This window comes from Monodelphis domestica, chromosome 3 (genome assembly GCF_027887165.1).
Source record: "Monodelphis domestica isolate mMonDom1 chromosome 3, mMonDom1.pri, whole genome shotgun sequence".
In the NCBI taxonomy this organism is placed as follows: domain Eukaryota; kingdom Metazoa; phylum Chordata; class Mammalia; order Didelphimorphia; family Didelphidae; genus Monodelphis; species Monodelphis domestica.
In genome coordinates, this window is record NC_077229.1 from 12627607 (window position 1) to 12650289 (window position 22683).

General features: G+C 42.6%; 1 protein-coding gene across 3 annotated transcripts in view; it reads right to left on the reverse strand.

The window, feature by feature from the left end:
* Positions 1 to 22683, reverse strand: part of LOC100617675 (zinc finger protein OZF-like) — a 40777-nt gene that overhangs the window by 14232 nt on the left and 3862 nt on the right. Inside the window, exon 3 of one of the 3 annotated variants that reach the window (XM_056820557.1) lies at positions 4778 to 4911. The exons of the other annotated variants lie outside the window; for them this stretch is intronic. The gene's annotated coding sequence lies outside the window, so the exon portion shown is untranslated. The remainder of the gene's footprint in view (positions 1 to 4777; positions 4912 to 22683) is intronic. 3 annotated transcript variants of the gene reach the window in all.

The following is a 22683-nucleotide window of genomic DNA, read 5'->3' on the forward strand; positions in this document are numbered from 1 at the left end:
TGCCCTATGATCTAGCCATAGCACTGCTGGGCTTGTACCCCAAAGAGATAATAAGGAAAAAGACTTGTACAAGAATATTCATAGCTGTACTCTTTGTGGTGGCCAAAAATTGGAAAATGAAGGGATGCCCTTCAATTGGGGAATGGCTGAACAAATTGTGGTATATGTTGGTGATGGAATACTATTGTGCTAAAAGGAATAATAAAGTGGAGGAATTCCATGGAGACTGGAACAACCTCCAGGAAGTGATGCAGAGCGAAAGGAGCAGAACCAGGAAAACAGTGTACACAGAGAATGACACACTGTGGTACAATCGAACGTAATGGACTTCTCCATTAGTGTCAATGCAATGTCCCTGAACAATCTGCAGGGATATAGGAGAAAAAACACTATCCACAAGCAGAGGACAAACTGTGGAAGTAAAAACACTGAGGAAAACCAACAGCTAGACTACAGGGGTTGAAGGGATATGACTGAGGAGAGACTCTAAATGAACACAAACACCAACAACATGGAAATGGGTTTGAATCAAGAACACTTGTGATACCCAGTGGAATCGCATGTGGGCTATGGGATAGGTGGGGGGGTAGGAGGGAGAAAATGATCTTTGTCTCCAATGAATAATGCTCTGAAATGACCAAATAAAACAATATTTAAAAGAAAAGAAAAAAGAATTTCTGAGAAGATAGTATATACTGTGTATACTAGGGCGGAAATATTACCAATGATCAATGAGAAGAAAACAAAGAAAAAGGAACTCTAAGTATGCTCCTAAAAGTCTGAAATACTCTTATCTAGATGAAAGCATAAAGAGGAGTCCATAGAGTTATATGGGATGAGACTGATTCTAGCCCAGTCTTTTGCTAAATTGAGAATTTGGGGAACCACTGGGTATGATGTGCCATAGCCAAAACATTCTGTCTTTGCTTGATGATAATTTTGTTGCTGGAATATTTTCAGTCATTTCATATTTAGTTACACAGGAAGAAGAGTAAGTATGCTGAGGAAAAGAAGAGTGTTCATTTTTTTAATGTTTTAGTGATTAAATTATTCAAAAGAAATATACTAACAATATAATGACTGGAATTCTCAAGAGACAGAATTTCTTCATTTGAAATAACTAATTGACTGGTCATTTAATGTGGTCACTTGACACTCTCCAAAATCTAAAAGAAAGAAAATGGGTAGGATGAGCTAACATAATAAAAATTACTATTCAAACCTGTGTCATAATAATCAAACTACCAAAAAACTTTTTTATAAAATTAGAAAAAAAATTATACTAAATTTTATCTGGAAGTAAAGCTCAAGAATATCAAGGGAAATAATGAAAAAAAATGTGAAGGATGGTGGTCTAGAAGTACCAGACCTTTAAACTGTATAAAAAAGCAGTAATCATCAAAACAATGTTACCTGCCACTTCTACCATAAGAAGGGTCACATAATAATGAACTGTAGAAACATTTCCCCAGCAATGATGAACTATACCAAAGGGAGAAATTCTTATAGGAACCATTACAAGAATGATAATTATAATGGTGATTTCAGGAATTGTAATTTTAGGACTGATGATAATCCTAGGCACATAAATCAGGCACCTGACAACTCATACCAAATGACCCCACAGCGTATATTTTGAGTATACTGTGTATATTGAGTATACTCTGAACCACCCAGGAAGTTACAGCACTTCAGGAAGGAGCCCAAAATATTACCCAAAGATTATGAAGGTGTAAGGAGTAGGGGGTTTGGGGGAGGGTTGGGACACAGCAATCAGAGGATACAACCTTTGATTTTCTAGACCCTGATGTCTTACTGCCTGTTGTCCTTATCCACTGTGCCACCCCCCCCCCCCACTAATGAGGCCCATGTAACATTAAAGGTTGTTAACACCTATTATGATTGTCTTTTGGACACTGGAGCTTTCTGGCCTGTATTGAAGAGTATACCTGATTCATATTGCAGTTCCACTGTCTTGGTTAAGGTCAGGGATACCCCTAAAGGTTACCAAGCTTTCCCCTAGAATAGTGTCTGTAGGATCCCTTAGTGTGGAACACTCTTCCCTCTTAACGCTTGGCTCTCCTTTAAATTTTCTGGGGAAAGACCTTTTGTGTAGGCTTAGGGCCACAATAAGTTTACTCTACAGATGGCTCTATGACACTGGAACTGCCTGAAGACTGAATCCTTAACTTTACTCCATGTACTTCTTTCAGATGCTCATGAAATGAAGAAGACTCATATTTTTGAGATCCCAAGTGATATACCTGAATCTCTCTGAGCCATATCATCTGATGTTGGCCTACTTAAATTGGCTGACCCTGTCCAAATTTAAACAAAATCTAGTCCACCTCCCTCCATTCCTCAGTACCCTCTTTTGAAGGAGGTAATTGATGGCATTACACCAATAATAAATTTTCTGACTGATCAAGGCATCATAATTCCCTGTAAATCTGAATACAATAAGCCCACCCTGCCTATTAAAAAGTCAAAACTGGGCTTGGAGTATTGAATATTAATTTTAACCTGTGAATACTGGATTCAGCTCTCCCTGATTGTGACAATGAAGATATTTAGCTCTTCCTTTATTGGGAAGATTGAATTGTAATCCCCAATCTATAATTTAGATTTTAATCCCCAAAGTGTTAATTTAGTATTTGAAGTAGATTTTTAAAATTTTAATTAAAGTAGATTTTAGTTTAATTTAATCTAGAAGTAGATTTTAATTTAATAACATTTTAATCTACAAAAAAGTAACCAATCACTAAAGGTGTGAACTAACTACTAAAGGTGTGAATTAACCACAAAAGGTGTGATCTAACCAAAAAAGGTATAATCAAATCAAAGAAGATGTGAACTAAAGAGTGACCAGTCCTGGAGAGATCATCTGCTGTGATTGGTAGATGTGAAATTTAGGGGAGGTGACAAAAGAGAAAAAGATCTTTAAAAAGAGGACCATAGAGGCCAGAAGAAGGGGATACTTGAGTCCATAGATTGAAGACCTCTGACTCAGAGTTGGACTGGCAGATATTTGAGCATTTGAGATTCGTGATAGAGTGAAGAAGAGTCACTCAGAGGAGAGACTGGAAGATGGACACTGGGACTTGGCTGTGAAACTGAACCCCTGGAGGAGCTTGTGCAGGAGACCTCAAACTGCTTCCTTTAGACAGTCACCTTTGGTGAGTGAAAGACTGACTTAATGACCCTGCCTTTCTGTAGTTGTAAACCTCCGAGAAAAGCCCATCATCTTGAGACTCTTTTCCCTGATTAGAGTCTTAGAATTTCTACCTGGCTCAGAGGAAGCCGGAATTTTCTCTCTCTCCCATTCCTTAAGATCTTCCCTGTATTAAATAAAACTACCCTAAATTCCATTTTATTTTAGTAAATCATTTGGGATTAGTAATTATATATATTTAATTATACATACAATATAATATATACATATATAATTAGTAATTAGTAAATCCCAGCAAGTCTTTCCACACTGCTTACATTCTGTAAGGATTGTAAAAGAACTAGACTTTGGTGTTATTATAATGATGGTTAAAGATGTCCTAAAGGGAGCTTGTTGTGAAAGGCAGCAGAATGCTATGAGATAGGAGCCTTGATGGGTTGACTCCTATTCTCCTTCACTCCTGCTGGGTGTTGCTGTCAGGGGTGCTGCACTGGAAATAGGGGATCCCTCCTTACATGAGGGTGATGGGAAGTTGAAGGGAGATCTCCCCTATCAGATGAAGTGATGGATATCCTCAAATTCCCTGGCAGGGAGAGATCAGTGAGATCAAGGAGACACACTTCCCCCAAGTGCCTTGACTCAGCAGGGAAGGGTCTGGATTAACACTCTGCTGAGGCTGATCTTATAACTTCAGCAAACTACCTTCCCTTAGCTCCAGGAGATAAACTAAAAGAAAGATTTGAGCAATGCCCATAAGGCTTGCAGGGGGGTTGGAAAGAGGGAGTCAAAGTCCCTGGTATATGTCCTACAAGCAGACAGCTGTCAAGCTAAATCTGAGTTTCTCCTTCTCAAATCCAGTTAATTCCCTCACTCCTAATTTTAATACTATTGGGTTAAGGAATAGTCAGAACAGGTGCAAAAGGCAAAGGGAGAGAGCCAGGTTCCAGAGCAGAGTCCATGACGCTCCCGAGTCAGAAGTCTTGAAACATTGGTGATATATTTCCTTGAAGAACTATGTTGCTGGAACAACTTAGTAGCAGTAGTCTCAGAGCAATACACAGTTGAAAGCTCTATTTGGCTCTTGACAAGATCCCCAGCAGGGAAATGCTTCCTGCTTCTTTGGGATCTCCATTCAAAAGCCCAGAATTCTACATGGAGCTAAGCCAAGTCTCCCCTTCTGTCCCAGCACCCTCTGCTCCTTAAAGGTCTTTGCTGTTATTAAGGTCTTGGCTACCTTTATATAACTCAACTAATTACCAACCGACACTACAAGTGACCAACCCCTAAGGACCAACTCATGCTCAGCAACCAACTTTCCCTGAACTGCCAGCCTTAACTGCCCAACCCACTGTGAGCCACTGACTCTCCAGTCATCAACTGACAGTCTGCAACTCACCCCCACTCAGCAGAATGCTCTGACTGAGAAATCTTTCTGCTCCCTTGCCTCTTAAAGATAGAGGGAGAGAATAAGAAAACTTGTTTAACACTATCCTGACAACAGTCATTTCCTGAAGTCAATTTCACATACTGATTTAGGACTCAATATGGGCTGAATTTCTCTGCAGTTTCATCAAATTCACAGCCACTCTTTAGTTTTTTATTTACCTGGATATCAGTCACAGATTTCTCTCAAAATGCAGTTATGGTGAACCTCATTCATGCATCTTTGGGGGCCAGATCCTTCCATAAAAACCTCAGCTTTCTAGACATCTCCTTCACTTCAAAATTAGTATCTGCCCCTGACGAAAACAAATTATGATATAAACACAGAAGGAAGGAGGACACACACACACATACAGAGAGCAATATAAGTTCTTTCCTCTGATGCAGAAAGTAAACTGATTTTTATTCTATTTTTCCCAGGCAAAAAAGTTTTTAAACTTAAACAAGCAGAGCCAGTCTTTGGAAACACCATTTGGTCTTATCTACAAGATGGATGACTTTAGACATACTTTCACACATAATAACAATTAAACTTCACAAAAGATCTGTGACACAGGCAAGTCCAAGATACTCATCATACTTCACAACTCATGTTCTGAGTTTGACTATAACTCAAACCCTGTGCATGAGCATGCTTTGGCTTCCATATTGGACATTCTTTCTCCATTGCCCTTTTTATCTTTCCTAAAAGTCACTCATCTATTATTGTTATAATTTTGTGAATCTCAGGTAACCTTCCAGATATTTTGCTCTCATCATTTTGGATGCACTATGACATGGTCATTCTTGGTAAAATTTGTATGCTAAGCAGAAAAACGACTTCTCTCTTTTTAACTCTCATGCAGTAATTTTGAAAATGGAATAAATTTCCTCCTTTTATCTATACACGCAAAGATATTATGCCATTCAATTATGCCCAATGGGCTTTAAAAGAAAGCATGCCCTGTGATCCAGTAACACCACTATTAACCCAAAAGGATAATTTTAAAAAAATGGTTGTACAGAAATGCTCATATTCCCCACTTTTTGTGGTGTACAAAACTGGAAAAATGAGGGGATATCTCTTGATTGAAAAATAACTGAACAAACTGTGTCATGTGATGGTGATAGAGTACTATTGTGTTGTAAGGAATGATGAATTTGAGAATTTCTATATGAATTGGAAGAACCTCCATGAACTGATGCAGAGTGAAATGAGCAGAACCAAGAGAACATTGAACAAAGAAAGTGAAATTTTGTTGAATGATCCAATTTAATGAAGTTTGCTAGCATTAGTAATGTAATGAAACGGGACAATCCTGAGGGACATATGAGAAAGAATGCTATCCACATTGTTATTTTTTAGATTCTCTCCATCTAGCTTGGTCTAGCACCCAGGAATGTGCACACCCACATTACATAGGCATGTGCTAGCAAATGACAAATGACAAATCAGAAACAGCGGACAGACCCCTAGGCTGTCCTAAGTCAAGCTAAGCTATCATTGGTACAGATGAGATGCAGGAAAGTAGGCATTCTTCCTCTCTCTTTCCCCGGAGAGGCAACTCTGGCTGGCAGCTTCCTAAGCGTTCTGACATCTTGGCGTGGTGGCAGCTATTTGTCTGGGTTTTGGCGTTGAGTTTGCCCTTGAGCTGATTCAGGCTCAGGCATCTTGGCTGAGCCCCTTTGGAGTCCAAGCTGATTCCTTCCTCCATCACACTCCAAAACCTTACTTTCAAGATACCCTAATCTTCCTGCCTGATACAAGCCAGGTGGGAGAAATCCTTCACCCTTTCCTTCTCCCTTCTTCTTAGTTTCTTTCCACTATGTCAATTAAATCACCATAAATTTCCAGCTGACTTGGGTATTTTATTATTTGGTACTTTACCTGGCAACCAATTAAATTTAGATTTTAAGTCACAGTGCTAAAATTATCTTTACAGTTTTGGTTGACCACGTTGGTTATGATGAAATACCCTCAATCTTCTTAACTTTCCTAAATCTTTTCTCTACTGTGACTAAGTTCAGCTTTTAATAGCTTATTTTGATCAGCTGTAGAGGTAAGGTCAAAAATCTTTCCCAGGTTTTTCTAGTCCTAATTTAGGCAGTTGGTAGCTAGGACCTTAGGGCCCTGTTGCTAAGATCTAAAACAGCTTAATTTAAGGAGAATCAAAAAAGTTTTTTACTCACCCGTTCTTGCAGCTGTATTTTTGAAGTCAAGTTAAAAAAAGAAAACAAAACTGACTGATAGAACAAGTAGTAAAGAGAGAAAGGAAAGAGATTTCACAGAAGCAAGAGATTTCACAGAAGCTTTTTGAGGGTGTTCTCACCAAATTCGTGGTCAGCCATAAACTGTTATAATTAAAATAGTTATGGTCATAAAATGTGGTGATTAAAAGAGTTAAAATGGTTCAGGTTGTAAACTGTAGTGAGTAAAATAGTGGAAGATATAAATTATAGTAGATATAAGAGTGGGTGAGTAAATTTGTGACCACAGAAAATATGTTTCACTACAGTGTCTTGGTTTTAAATCAAATATAAGGTGGCCACCAGGAAAATATTCCTAATTATGAATATACCCAAGTCAACTGGGTTTTATAGAGAATTTAATTAATAATGCAATGAGGAATTAAAGAAAGAGTAAGAAAGTATATTTGCACAAATTTTGAGCCAAGATACAGATGATATAAAATTTAAAAACAGCAAATTATTCAAATAAGTAGATGATCTACTATTGGCTTCAACAGATGCAGAAGCATGTCAGGAAGATAGCAAACACCTTCTTTTGGAATTGCACAAAAGAGGACATAAGATCTCAAAGGATAAGGTTCAGTGGTGCCTCCCGAAAGTAGAATATTTGGGGTTCATCCTAACTGCGGGTGCCTGCTTTATTTCCCCCAAACATATTGAAAATATTCAAAATTTAAGTGCTCCTACCACTAAGAAATAGTTGAAAGCAATTTTAGGAGCAACAGCGTTCTGTAGACAATGGATTCCTTGCTATGGGGAAATTACTAAATCCCTTATAGCATTAACGAGGGATTCGGTCCTTGAACCCCTCAAATTAGAGCCAGAACACCTGTCAGCTCTATCAGATCTAAAACAGGCTATCCTGTCTGCCTCTGCTCTAGGCATTCCAGATTACAACAAGCCATTTACTTTGTATGTACATGAGCGAAGAGGGGTAGCTTCAGGTGTTTTAACTCAGACTTTGGGACCTTCTCAGCACCCAATTGCTTATCATTGTGCCCAACTGGACCCAGTAGCATCAGGAGCACCACCATGTCTTAGAGGAGTAGCTGCTACAGTCTTACTAGTGACAAAAACTGTTGATCTCGTATTGGGATGCCCATTAACAATTATGTTCCCACATTAGATAGAAGCATTATTGCTAAGGCATAGAACACAGGCATTCTTGGATCAGCGAATTACAAGGTATGAAATAACCTTGTTAAATAGTGAAAACATTACCTTGACACGCTATACAACCCATAACCCTGCCACCTTGCTTCCAGATTTACCAACTTCAGGAGAACCATTACACAGTTGTGAAACACTAGTGTCCATGGCAGAAAAACCTCAAGATAAGCTTTTGGACACTCCCTTAGACAATCCAAATCTGGTCTTATTTACTGATGGTTCCTCTTTTATGAGGGATGGCATACGCTACACTGGAGCTACTGTAGTCACAGAATTTGCCACTGAGTGGTCAGCGTCACTGCCCTCTAATATTAGCACTCAAGGGGAAGAACTCATAGCTCTGAAACATGCTTGTATAATTGCCAAGGATAAAAGGGCAACAACTTATGCGGATTCTAGATATGCTTTTGGCATTTGTCATTCAGTCGGGATGCTATGGCTCCAGCGAGGATTTTTAACCTCAGCTGGAAAATCCATAGCTAATACAGAAATTATTAATGAATTTCTGCTCTCCAGCTGCCTGAAGCCCTAGCTGCAGTTCATTGCTCTGCCTATACAAGTGGCACACTGACCCTGTGTCTAGGGGAAATGATCGAACAGATACTGCTGCAAAGCTAGCACTCACAGAAGGGCCTGAATTAATTTTAACATTAACAACCACTGATGACTTAAATTTATCACTTTCCTATAATAAAGAGGAAGTGGAAAAATGGAAGCAAAAATTCAAAGCAAAACAGATTAATGTAGTATGGGTGTCATCTCAAGGAAAACCCCTGCTCCCTAGAAGTTTCTATCATCAGATTTGCCAATCTATTCATAAAAGTGGTTACTTTGGCACCCAGGGCATTGTGGCCTCTGTTAAGAGAGTATGGATAGCCCTTGGTATAACTACTATAGCCTCTAAAGTGTGTACAGCCTGCACTACCTGCCAAGCATATAACCAACATGCCTTTCATGGCAAAGCCTTTGGTAGGCGTCCTCTGGCTTACACACCTTTTGAGCCCCTACAGATAGATTTTATAACACTGCCAAAGGCCAGATATTATAAATTTTGTCTAGTCATAGTAGATCAACTGACCAGATGGCCGGAAGCATTTCCTAAGACCCAAGTCACAGTGGCTTTTGTTGCTAAGGTGCTTTTAAAAGAAATTATTCCTCACGTTGTCCTGCCAGCACATATTGACTCAGATAGAGGAAGTCATTTTACTGATTCTATCTTAAATCAAATATATTCTTGCTTAGGAATAACTCCCAAATTCCATGTTCCATATCATCCCCAGAGCTCAGGTCAAGCTGAAAGAATGAATTAAGAACTGAAAACGATGACTGGTGAATTATGCACTGAGACCCATTTAAAATGGCCTGAAATTCTCCCTCTGACCCTATTTTATCTTAGAACCAGGTCTAAAGGAGACCTACACATCTCACTATTTGAGATACTTTTCAGACATCCACCTATACAGGCTAAACCTTTCTCTCCTACATATACATCACTATTAGGAGAGATTGTGATATGGAAATCACTTTAAGGGTAAAAAAAAACCCCCAAAAAACAGAGGGGATTGTGGTACCTCTAGGGGTCCTACAGACATCATTCTAGGAGGAAGTCTTTTAATTCTTTGGGTTATTCCTGATACTCCCATTACATTCTCTGAGCCAACAGAATAACATTGTAAAAAATCAGGTGTTCTCTTTAATACAGACCAGGAAGCTCCAGTGTCTAACAGACAATCATAATAGGTGTTACCCACCTTTAAAGTAACATGGGGTTCATTAGTATGGGGGGGGGTAGTGCATAGGGACAACGGGTAGTAGGACATCAGGGTCCGGAAAATCAAAGTTGTATCCTCTGATTCCTGTGCCCCAGCCCCCCCTCCCCCCGGACACCTTCATTGTGTTTGGGAAGTTCCTTGGGCACCCCCCTGAAAGCAAACCTCGAGTATTTCTTGGACGAGCACCATTTTTTATATTTTGTTGTGGAGTTATTTCATTTGAGTTATCATTTTCCCAATATCCATTCCTATAGTCATCATTCCTAAAGTTGTGGTTTTCATTGTCATAATTATATTTATTTCTATAATTATCACTTCTGTAGTTGTTATTAAACTGAGTATTTATTCCTATAATCTTGAGAAAAGCTCTACATTGTACCGTATTGTGGCCCTTCTTCCCACAGAAGTGGCAGGTAATGGATTGATAATAAGATTTCTGGAGAGGGGCAAGTGTCGTTTCATTATCATGCCCACTTTCTAATTTAGTTATCCTATCTATTACACATCTCATTTTTTTCTTCATTTCCTCCATGTCATCATTGTTTTCTTCCTCCTTTTCTTTGTTTCCCTTTAAAACATATATAGCTGTTTTTCGCAATTCTTCAAGGTCCATATCTGACCATCTTGGACATTGTGTTCTAAAATAATTCTTAATTGCTTTGCAAGAGTTATTGACAAAGATTCTTCTAACTTCTCTTAAGCTAGTTTCTTTAGTTAGATCCCAATCCAGGTATCTGCCCCCAAACTCGATTATTCTATCCATGAAAATGGAGGGTGTTTCTTCCTCCTTTTGCTTAATTTTTTCAAGTTCCATCCACTTATCTGTACTGTCTGCACATTCCTTCATTGCCTTAAGGATGGCCTCTCTACAACTGTATAGTTGTAGATAATCCTCAGGATTGTTATAGTCCCATTCGGGATCCTGAGATGGCCAATGAGCTGCATTCCACCCCCGGGTTTTGTTGACATGAGCAATTATTTTATTTTTCTCACGTTCAGTTAAAAAAGCTTGTAGCAAGTTCTCAACGTCCTTGTAAGATGGATTATACTGAAAAAAAATGTCTCCCATCTTTTTTGTTACTAGAAAGGGATCTTCTTCATATGTGGAGATATTTCATGTAAATTCATTTATTTCTTGAGGAGTAAACAGTATCCTATGTCTTAAAGTCAACACATCCCCATTCCGTCCTATTTCAGGTACTTCTCTTAGAGGAAACAGGCCTCTAGTTGAATTTTGTACCTGTGGGTCAGTTTGACAAGGACAGGTTTCTCTAGGAGGACGAGATCTCCTTTGCATTGGAATTTGGTTTTCTGTAGGAAAGGGAACATGAGAAACTGGGATTGCAGGGGAAGGGTTTTGGGGATTAAATTCAGTCAAGATTTGCACTGCACGAGAGAATCAGTCTGTTAACTGAGCTATAGGGAAGGTTTTTTCCATCTCTATTTCAGGGAAGGAAATTTCCTCATTCAAAGGTTCAGAAACATTTCTGTTTCTCGTAGAGTGGGTGTTTTGCCAGTTGATCCTGTAAGAAACATTTTAGATCTTCTATTTGGACTTGCATTTTATCTTCAATTTTTTTCATTTTAGCACCTCTAAATACAGTATTGAGGAGTACAAAAATGACATTACATATCAATATAAAAAATTGGAGGTATCCTGCATTCCTCAATGCCTCTAATTCTTCAACTGCCATATAAATGTCAAAGAATGTAGTATTCATATATATATATAGTAATTATTTTTCTAACAGTCTTCACAAAACACGTGGGGAGCAGGACAAAGCAAAAACTTTCCACAGATTTTTTTTTTTACTCCTAATCTAGGCAGTTGTTCCTTAAGGGAAAGGATATTTAGAAACAGCTCTCCCAGCCAGGACTTTAGGGTTCTGTTGTTGAGATTTAAAACAGCTGTTTTCTATCTAACTATCAGAGTCACACAGCTGGGAAGTATCTGAGGTCCGATTTGAACCCAGGACCTTCTGTCTCTAGGCCTGGCTCTCAATCCACTGAGCCACCCAGCAGCCCCTTTAAGATTAAAGGGAAGAAAAAGAAAAACTGCTGATTCCAATTTAACTTAAGGAGAAAAGAGAAGAGAGAAGTTTTTTATACTCACTTGTTCTAGCAGCTGTGTCTTTAAGCCGAGTTAGCTGTTAAAAGGGACTAAGTGATGAGAAAGTAGAGTAAAAAGGCAGGAAAATTCAGAAGTTTATCGAGAGAATTCTTTAGACTCCTGTGTGGTCAGCCATAATGTGATATGGAAATCACTTTAAAAGACAGATATATATTAATTTAAGGTCGCCAAGGAATTCAGCTATGTAATTCCTAAATGAAACTCAAGTCAGCAGTCAACCTTTTATGCAATTTAAAAAAAATTACTAACAGGAGGAAGAAAAGTATTAGAGGGAAAGAGAGAGAGGGGGGAAAAAGGAGAGAAGGGAATAGGGCTTAAATACCCACTCTGCTTAGGCTGGGCCAAAGGCCCAAGGCCTTGGATAGCCGAGGCAAAGAAAAGAGACCAGTCCCTATCACTCACGTGACCAAAATGGAGAAACAGTCTGAGGGTCTCCACTCCAAGCACCAGGCTCCAACTACCACACTCTCCCTCCACACAGCAAGTTCCAGCCTCCTCAGCTCTCCTCTACCTCACTTCCTGTGTCTCACCTGTGCCAATGGTGGCTCTAGCTTAACCCAGGACCGCCCAGAGGTCTGTCCCCTTTGCACATGTCTGTTGAAGGTCATATTCTCAAATAATTAAATCTTGAGCTTTGCTGCAGCCCTTTCTAAATCCTGTTACCTTGAGTAGGGTGGAGATTGTAGTTTCCAAGACCTGATTCTGTCATTCCAAGTATCTCTATTGTTATTGATCAGGAAATAGCCAAATCCCATCCTCTAAAGAATGGTTTGAACAGGGTTGAGTAGTTTTGAAATTCACAAGATACTACTATTGTTTCATATATAGAGGAATTACAGCACAAACTGCATGAACTCCATGAATCCAGAGCTGCAGTACAAGCTGGACCACTAGATTTTTCACTTCACCACCTGAACCCAGGAGACAAGGTGTATATTAAGAATTTCCAGTGTACTGGAGCAACTCAGCCTTCCTGGGAAGGACCATTCCAAATACTGTTAACTACTCCAACATCTATAAAGGTTGGAGAGAAGGACTCTTGGATTCATTGCTTGTCAGAGACCATGTGTGGGGCAAAAACTTATGACCAAGAATAAGATAATTGTCAGAGACTATGTGTGGGGAAAAACTTATGACCAGGAACGAGATAAGGGTTTCTGAGAATATGAACAAATAGGTTACCTCCTGGAAATTGGCGTCGTTAAGACCAACGGCCACAAACCATAAAAATTCTTCACATTCCCTTTCTATTACAACCTGTCCTTAATCAGCCCCCCCCGCCCCCGCTACCTTAAGTGTATATATTCTCGCCCTGCGCCTGCAATAAACAAGCCTTGCCACTATCAGACAGACTCTGTCTTTCTTGCGTGCTTGGTCTCCCCTCTCTCCCCCTATGGTCTTTTAGGTGGCTGCTTCAGGGACCCCACAGTTGTATCCGGCGGGACCCGGATATCTGGCGCCCAACGTGTGGGGCCTGAGTAAGACAGCTTACCGGACAACTGAGAAACAAATTCCGCGGACAAAGTAACGGTAGAGGCTGAACGGACAGCCTTGAGATAAGGGTAAGTCGTCCCATCCCCCACAGGCATAAAAAATTGAGAGTGATTAACCCAGAGTGACTGTAAGTGTGACTGTGTGTGTGATTGCAGAGAGGAGAGGAAAACTCAGTCCACGATTCGCATACGAGTAACAGGGTGATCTCCTGATGGGGGTTTATACCATCTGCCTAAGCTCAAGCGACGTGGTCCATCCCGTTCTGGGGTGAGTGGAAGGCCTTGGCCGGACCGACTCTGACTGAGCCCTCGAATCGCTCACGAGTGTGGACCCATTAGTATCAGTTTCTATACCCTCGCGAGAGGATTGGCGAGAAAGTGGGGAAGTGTATGTGATAACTGTGAATGAGATGGGGAAGACACTCTCAAAAGAAGCTCTATTTGTTAAAGAGTTAAAAAATAGTCTCAGGGAGAGAGGTATTAGGGTAAAAAAGAAAAATTTATTTAAGTTCTTCTGCTTTATAGAAGAGCGTTGCCCCTGGCTCATTCTACATAGCCCGGGAATTCACCCCCTTACTTGGAACAAAGTGGGCAAAGAACTGAACGGCCAAATAAAATCAGGCCAAGAGATCCCCGATGAATATTTTTCTTACTACGGACTAATCCGTGATATTCTTAAAGAAGCCGACACTAATAAACAGGTCTCCCACCTCCTTAGCTTAGCTGAAGATGCTATCTTAGACCATAAAACAAAAATTGAGGAGGAGGAAATACCACCAGAAAAAGACAAACGCCCTCCTTCCCTCTTAGATGAACCAATTGAAAATCCCTCCCTTAGGGAACCTCTTGTCCCTTCCAAACCCAAACCCCACCTTTACCCCGTTCTATATACAAACCCTGATTCAGAAGACACACTTAATCCCACTTATCAGACAGAGCTAGAAGAAGAAGCCGCCTGCTATCAGGACAGTAATCACCTGGAAAACAGGCCCCCCCTGCAGTGTAAAAACAGGCTTCCCCCGTACAACCCCGCCGGTGGCAGCCTCACTCCTCCTGTTTTTCCTGTACTCCCTGGCTCTGAGAATCTTAAAGAGGCCACAAAACAACTCAGCCGGCAAATTGCTGAACTTAAATATTTCCTAGGACTTCAAAAGGAGGTGCATACATTAACTAACCAATTACATGATCTGCAAATAGATATTTTCCGGCCTCTGATTCCTAAGTCCAAGCCACCTCGATTAAAAGATAAGACCGCTCTCGCCTTCCCGGTTGTTACTAGGCAACAACAGGCTGCTCAGATTCCACCCGAGGACATTTCCCTCCCCCCTTCTGCCGAATCCTCTGACTCCGAAGGAGCAGAGGGAGATGAGACCGGTGGTGAACTCCCTACTTCAAGCTCACCACAGTCCCGTACTCCGATCTATAAAAAATTAAAATTCAAAAACATTAAAGACCTCCATTCAGCTGTTAAAAATTACGGCCTTAACGCCCCATTTACGCTCTCCATTCTGGAGGGGCTTGGAGGAGAAGGACATATGCTCCCCTCCGAATGGTCCAAGGTAGTACAATCTGTCCTCTCCAGGGGACAATTCTTAATTTGGAAGGCAGAGTTCCTTGAAAGGGCAGAAAATCAGGCTAAACTTAACTCAAAAAATGCCCAGACAGCCGCTTGGACGATTGATAAAATCGTCGGTCGTGACCGCTTTGCATTAGAAAACCAGCAAATGAGACTACCCCCTGGCTTGCTCATGCAAACTGCGCATGCTGCTATGGCTGCTTGGTGGGCAGTTCCTGCCGCTGGGTCAGTCACAGCACCCCTCTCAAAAATTCTCCAGGGACCCAATGAGCCATACGCTCAATTTGTTGCAAAACTTTTAGAAACCGCCGAAAGGGTCTTGGGCCAGGATGGAGCAGATAACCCGATGGTGAGACATTTGGCAATCGAAAATGCTAATTCTGCCTGTAAGACTGCCCTAAGAGGAAAGGCAAGAGAACTTGATCTAGATGGGATGATCCGCTTATGCAATGATATTGACGCTTATGATCATAAAATAAACAAATCCATCTCCTTAGCCATCGGGGTTGCCATTCAGGCTTCTCGCCCCAACACCCCCCGCAACTGCTTTAAATGCGGGCAACCTGGCCATTTTGCACGTCAATGCCCGTCCGGACAAAATCCTAGGCAGACCCCCGCACCAATAGTAGCCCCCCCTAAACCACCACCTAGCATTTGCCCGAAGTGTAGGAAGGGCCGGCACTGGGCCCGAGATTGCCGATCCAGAACCACCTTTGATGGGCAGATACTTCCCCCAGTACAGGGAAACGGGATGCGGGGCTCCCTCGGGAGCCCCTGTCCAGCTCCCTTACTCGAGCCACAGCAGGTAGCGCAGGCCTGGACCTCTGTGCCTCCACCACCAGAATATTGACACCTGAGGAAGGCCCAATAGTCCTCCCTACTGGCAAATTCGGACCACCACCCCCTGGCATGTTTTTCTTGGTCATCGGCAGAGCGCTCACCACCCTGCAAGGTGTTGTGGTGCATCCCACCCTTGTCAATAATGATTATACAGGGGAAATAAAAATTATCATAGAATCCCCACATGGCCCTGTCACCATCCCTGCAGGTAGACGCTTAGCTCAAGCCCTCCCCCTCCCTATGATTGGCAATTTCCCTGCGGTAGCCCACACACGGGACCCTTCCTCTCCAGGCTCCTCCAATATTTACTGGGTGCAGCAACTTACTGAGTCCCAGCCCACTCTCCAGTTGAAAATCAAAGGGAAAACCTTCACTGGATTACTAGATACAGGAGCGGATTCCACTGTTATCTCTCAGGCTCACTGGCCCCGCTCCTGGCCCCTTCAACCTTCATCTACCCATCTATCAGGAATAGGCCAAGTCCAAGACACCCTTCAGAGTTCTAAGGTCCTTACTTGGCAAGATACTGAGGGCAATAGAGGCACCACACGCCCATATGTAGTTGCAGGGCTTCCTGTCAATTTCTGGGGCAGAGACATCCTAACCCAAATGCGACTTCTCATGGTTAGCCCTAGTGACCCTGTCACCACCATGATGTTAAAATCTGGATACCTTCCAGGAAAGGGCCTTGGAAAAAAGGAACAAGGCCTCCCCTACCCCATTTCCTTTCGACCTCATAAGGATAGGGAAGGTCTGGGGTTGCAAAGTTTTTCACAAAATTTTTCGTAAGGGTCACTGATCCCCCTGCACTCCAGGCTGATAAAATCACGTGGAAATCTGACTCCCCTGTCTGGATTGATCAGTGGCCTTTAACATTTGAGAAGGTTCAGGCTGCCATAACGTTGGTGCAGGAGCAACTTTCCTTGGGTCACCTTGAACCTTCTACCTCCCCTTGGAACACACCCATTTTCGTTATCAAAAAGAAATCTGGGGGATGGAGGCTCTTGCAGGACCTAAGAGAGGTCATTAAAACTATGCTTCCCATGGGGGCTTTACAACCAGGCCTTCCATCTCCAACTGCCATCCCAAAAGGTTTTAGTAAAATAGTCATCGACATCAAGGACTGTTTCTTTTCCATTCCCCTTGACCCAGCCGACAGTCCCCGCTTCGCATTTTCTATCCCCGTCAATCACATTGGGTCCAACCCTCGGTTCCAATGGCGTGTCCTCCCCCAGGGAATGGCTAACTCCCCCACCTTATGTCAAAAATTTGTAGCTCAGTCCATTGACCCTGTAAGAACACAACACCCTTCAGCTTACATCATTCATTATATGGATGACCTCTTGATAGCAGCTTCATCCTTCCCCTTAACACAAACCATCATATGCGCACTTCAGGCCCGAGGCTTCAGAATAGCCCCTGACAAGGTCCAGACCCAGTATCCCTTCACCTTCCTGGGATTTCGCCTTGAGCTTGACTTTTTATTTTCACATAAGGTTTCACTCACACGCTCCACTCTCAAAACCCTTAATGATTTCCAGAAACTTCTAGGGGACATTAATTGGCTACGCCCCTATTTGCAACTTTCCAAAGCAGACCTTCGCCCTCTGGAGGACATCCTTCGAGGAGATGCTGACCCCTCCTCTCCTCGTTCCCTAACCCCAGCAGGCGAAGCTTCCCTTAAGAAAGTAGAGCAAGCTATAGCTACACAGAACATTGGATATTTTTCTCCCCACCTTCCTCTTTACCTTCTTATCTTTCCCACTGAATTCTCCCCCACGGGACTTCTATGGCAAGATCCCTCTCCCCTCATTTGGATCCACCTCCCTATGTATAACCGAAAAATTCTTGCCCCTTATCCTGACCTGATCGCCCGATTAGCAATGGTGGGTATCCATCTCTCCACCCGGCATTTCGGCCACTCCCCTGACCATGTGGTTTCCCCCTATAACAAGGAGCAACTTGACTGGCTCAAATCTCAAAATGATAATTGGGCTATACTCATATCTACCTACCAAGGCATCTTGGACAACCACATGCCCAGTAATAAATTGTTGCAGTTTTTCTCTCTTACCCCCTTCATACTTACACGCCAAACCCGATTCTCGCCTATCCCGGGGGCACCCACGGTCTTTGTGGATGGCTCTAAAACTGGCCTTGCCGCCATAGTTATGAATAACCACCCCCGTTCTATCAAAACCCCTTATGAGTCTGCACAGCTGGTAGAACTTTATGCTGCTCTAACTGTCTTCCATTCCCTGCCTGCTACCCCATTTAACCTCTATTCGGATAGCAGATACGTTGTTCAATCCTTGCTCCGACTCGAGATTGTTCCCTCTGTTCAGCCAACAACCACTACCTTTTCCCTTTTTTCCCAGCTTCAACAAGCCATTAGATGGCGGTCCTGTCCCTTTTTCGCGGGTCACATACGTGCCCGCTCCGGCCTCCCAGGCCCTTTGTCTTTCGGGAACGATCTTGCGGATCAACACACTCGCTTAGCTGCCTTGGTTACCGCGACTACCCCCTCTCCCCATCCCTCAACCGATCCTGTCTCCCTTGCAACAGAGGCACATAGACTTCACCACCTCAACTCTCAAACCCTTCGCCTGGCCTACAAAATTACCAGGGAACAGGCCAGGTCAATTTTTAAAGGTTGCAAGAATTGTGTCACTCTCTTGCCTGAACCCCATCTAGGAATCAACCCCCGAGGTCTTCTCCCTGGCCATCTATGGCAAATGGACGTTACTCACGTCTCCTCTTTCACTAGACACAAGTATGTCCATGTCTCCATTGATACGTTTAGCGGCTTTCTTTTTGCATCTGCGCAATCCGGCGAAGCCACTAAGCACGTTATCAAACATGTATTCCTTGCTATGTCCATGATGGGGAAACCCCTCTCCATCAAAACAGATAATGGCCCTGGCTATACTAGCCAAGCCTTTAAACAATTCTGTTCCCAGTTAGGCATAAAACATGTTACAGGTATCCCTTACAACCCACAAGGACAAGGTATTGTCGAACGAGCACATCAAACCCTCAAGAATACCCTCTTCAAACTTAAGTCCCAAGAGAGCCTTTACCCATTATGTGGCAACCAGACCCTGCTTCTTGCACATGCACTTTTTGTTCTTAACTTTCTCACACTGGACGAGGAAGGGCGTTCCGCTGCTGATCGCCACTGGCATCCACATACCACATCTGATCTGGCAAAAGTCCTTTGGCAAGACCCACTCACAGGCCTTTGGCAAGGCCCTGACCCTGTCCTCACTTGGGGAAAAGGCTCAGCTTGTATCTTTGATACCAAGGTGAACAACGCCCGCTGGGTCCCCTCCCGTCTGATAAAGACCTTTGACTCCCCTGCCCCTTCCCTTAACACAAACCCTCCAGGGGCCTGCCCCTGAGATTTCTTTTGTTTGTTTTTCAGGAAAATGCAAAATGATCCCGATTTGCTTGATCCTGTTCCTGAGCATCTGCCCCTCATCGACGAGCCCTGAGAGTCCTCATCTTCTCGTACACCAAACATGGGAACTCATTAACCCTATTAATCAACTCACCATCACCTCCATCTCTTCTTCAAATTGGCTGCGTGGACGCGGGTTCCCCGATATCACAGTTGATCTTTGTACCCTTGGCATTCCCTACATATCGTCACTTCATTATTGTTCTCACCTCGTGCCTGGCACCCAGATTCAGGATCAATGGGTCCAGCATACCCAATTCCCACTATACGGGTGCCCTGGCTTTGGACAGCCCGCTCACTGTGGGGGTCACTCAGATGGATTCTGTGCCACTTGGGGATGCGAGACAATTGGCACAGCCCATTGGATTCCCCAAGATAAAGACCTTATCACCCTCGCCCACAAAAGCCCCAAGCCCAAACACTGTTCATTCAACCAGCCCAATTGCAACCCTCTTATTATTAAATTCACCAACAAGGGTAAAACGGATCCCCGTTGGACGGATGGACTCACCTGGGGACTGCGCATTTATAAAATTGGCCCTGATGATGTCTTTCTCTTTACACTCAGATTGCGTGTGACCCCTGTTACCACTCCTATGGGTCCTAATTTTGTTCTTACCGACCAGCGCCGCCCCTCATATCGATACCCCCAGCCCTCCCGACCCCTCTCCTCCATCCGAATCCCCTCCTCTACTCTCTCACTTGCCCCTAGTTCCAAAGTACCTCCTGGTACCGCTGATAGACTCCTCAACCTCATTAATAACACCTATTTGGCTCTGAATGCTACCGCCCCGAACCTTACGATCAGCTGTTGGCTATGCCTCAGCCCGCAACCCCCATATTATGAAGGAATCGCTTTTACTGATTACCCTCATTGTACCTCTACCCCTTCCCCTCGCTGCGCCCTGTCCCCCCCACCGCCTCACCCTTGCCGAAATCTCCGGAAAAGGCCTTTGCCTAGGTCACCCCCCTCCCTCTCACTCCCATCTTTGTAATGTTACCCTTTCCATCTCCCACTCCCCTCATTATTTAGAAGCCCCCAATAACACCTTTTGGGCCTGCAACACTGGCCTCACCCCCTGTATTTCCCTTCAGGTTTTTAATACCTCCTCCGAATTCTGTGTGCTTATACAATTATGGCCCAGAATTACCTATCACACAAACACCGCCTTGGATAAACTTTTGTCTTCATCCCCTCGGGTTGAGCGGGAACCCCTCTCTACTATTGCCATTATTCTAGGTATTGGTGGTCTTGCTGCCGGCATTGGCACCGGCACCCCCGCTCTCCTACAGACCCAACACATTACAGCCTTACATTCTGCTATGACATCTGACCTTGTAGCCCTAGAAAAATCTGTTTCTGCTTTAGAGAAATCCCTATCCTCCCTCTCAGAAGTTGTACTACAGAATAGACGAGGCCTCGACCTGATTTATTTAAAAGAAGGGGGATTGTGTGCAGCCCTTAAAGAAGAATGTTGCTTTTATGCTGACCACACGGGCGTAGTCAGAGAGTCAATGGCAAAATTAAGAGAACGCCTAGCCCTTAGAAAAAAGGAGGCCGAGGCCCAAGAAGGATGGTACAATAATCTTCTGAGAAGCTCCCCTTGGCTTTCTACCCTAATTCCCACGATACTAGTTCCCTTTATTATCATCCTCCTAATCCTCACCTTTGGCCCTTGGGCTTTCCAACGCCTGACTGGATTTATCAAAGGATTTATCAAATCAAATATTGACTCAGCCCTTATCAAGTACCCTACGGTCCAATATCATCGAATCGAAATAGCAGATACTGACCAACCACACACCCCGTTTGATACCGATCGTCTCCAATTTAATAGCAGGGCGGTAACCAAATGACGGGAATAGCACAGGTCCTCGACCCCTGATGATCGAGTAACTCCCCCTGTGTAGCCTAAGACAGGGGCCGTCGCTGCGGTCCTGACTTAATAACCTTCCCTCTAATAAAAAAGAAAGGGGGAATTGTCAGAGACCATGTGTGGGGCAAAAACTTATGACCAAGAATAAGATAATTGTCAGAGACTATGTGTGGGGAAAAACTTATGACCAGGAACGAGATAAGGGTTTCTGAGAATATGAACAAATAGGTTACCTCCTGGAAATTGGCTTCGTTAAGACCAACGGCCACAAACCATAAAAATTCTTCACATTCCCTTTCTATTACAACCTGTCCTTAATCACCACCCCCCCCTGCTACCTTAAGTGTATATATTCTCGCCCTGCGCCTGCAATAAACGAGCCTTGCCACTATCAGACAGACTCTCTGTCTTTCTTGCGTGCTTGGTCTCCCCTCTCTCCCCCTATGGTCTTTTAGGTGGCTGCTTCAGGGACCCCACAGTTGTATCCGGCGGGACCCGGATAATTGCTCACATGTAAAGAGAGCATCTTCTGTTGAGACTGACTGATTCTATCTTATCACATGAATTGGAGATAATAATCCACTGACAAGTGGATACTGTTTTTTTTTTAAGAACACATTAAATTCCTGATTTTTCCCTTATTTTTTTTATTATTGCTTTTCTTTTCTTTTGATTAGAATATTTGATTTTCCCCCTTTTCCCTCATTTCTTGTACTAAAGGCACATATAATTAAGTTTTTTTCTCTTTCTGCAGTAATATAAATTTAAATATATATACATATGTATATACTTGCTATATTAATATATACCCAAACAGCTTTAGATTGTTGGAACCAGCTGTTTATTGATAATGGCATCTAACAATTATTGGTTTTGTTCTTTTTTCCTCTTATCCTCAAATTATTGTACTTTCAACATTGTTATGTTTACAAGACCCAGCGGAGAGACTAGTCTTCCTTGGGCCTCAGAGAGGTAATGTAAAAATGGAGATTTGAACCCTAGACTTCAATTTCCAGAAGCCCTTGTTACTTCCCAGAATTCCCTATAATCTCACCTGAGTCTCCACCTGGGCAAGATCACAATAAGTATTTAACTGGCAGCAACCCTAGTTCGCCCTCTTCCATTGTAATGATATATATATAGTAAGTAAGCTAAGTATGATGGTTTTGAAGGGGCTAATCAGCGCTATGCAAGTGGTTTTCTATTTTGTAGTCTTAATTCTAATAATCCTTAATAAACCTCTTAAAATATAATATTTTTATTACTAGAGACTAATTTAATTTTTACAACACTGAGGGAAAGAACTGTGGGAGTAGAAACACAGAATACAAGCATATGACTTATCACTTGTATATATGGGTACTAGGAATGTGAAAAGCCCTACCTCTTTTACGATTGTAACAGTATTATCCTTTATGATTATTTTAGTAACATTAATCTTAAGTTAAAAGTCAAAAATATAGTTTGTTGGTGTCAATTCTTGTTTACAGGAATTTTGACCTTAAGTCTACCACCCAAGT